Below are 683 nucleotides of genomic sequence, written 5' to 3'. Positions count from 1 at the left end.
AGAGTTTCGGGACGACGCGTTTGCGTCATCCCAGGTACAGGGGTCTGTACCTGTTGTAATCTCAACAGTTCCGCCTGTTGAGAGCCTTGCTGATTCAGCAAGGCTACTTTTTCCTTCATCTCGTCAAGTTCATGTTGTATGAACTTGGCGACGGTTGAATGGAGGGCATCTCTGTCTAAGTTGGACAGTAATGCCAGGATTGCATCGTTTCCTACGGATGAACTCATTCGTTCAACCGCACTCCTTTCTATATCACTTAGAAAGGAGTAGCTTTCAGGGGAAACGTGATGCGTATTCCCACTACCATCTAACATGTCCATGTCAAAAGTGGGAAGTGTGGTCCTTGGAAGGACTTCAAAGTGCTACCAGGTGTAACGGGGCACTGCGACTTGTACTGTTTTAGTACAAGTCCACTTCACACTGCTTCAGAGTGAGTGGTGCCTCTCGTTAGGTGACGTAGACTGTACGTATAGAGGAAGACTTCTCTTAAGGCAAATTAGCTTAAGAGTGTAAATTGAAAACTGTATTAATATAGTTAAGTGTCTTGTTAATCTATCTTTGTAAATGTTGACTTAACTATAAACTAATACTAAACATGTAAATGAATTCTTATCTATCTTATCTCGTAACTCTCTCTCTGATTACTTCCGCACCTGATTAGTCTGCGGAATAAATAGACATAT

The sequence above is a fragment of the Bremia lactucae genome, linkage group LG1 (assembly GCF_004359215.1).
Source record: "Bremia lactucae strain SF5 linkage group LG1, whole genome shotgun sequence".
NCBI lineage: Eukaryota > Oomycota > Peronosporomycetes > Peronosporales > Peronosporaceae > Bremia > Bremia lactucae.
The sequence above is the reverse complement of the archived record's forward strand: the minus strand, read 5'-3'. Positions refer to the sequence as shown.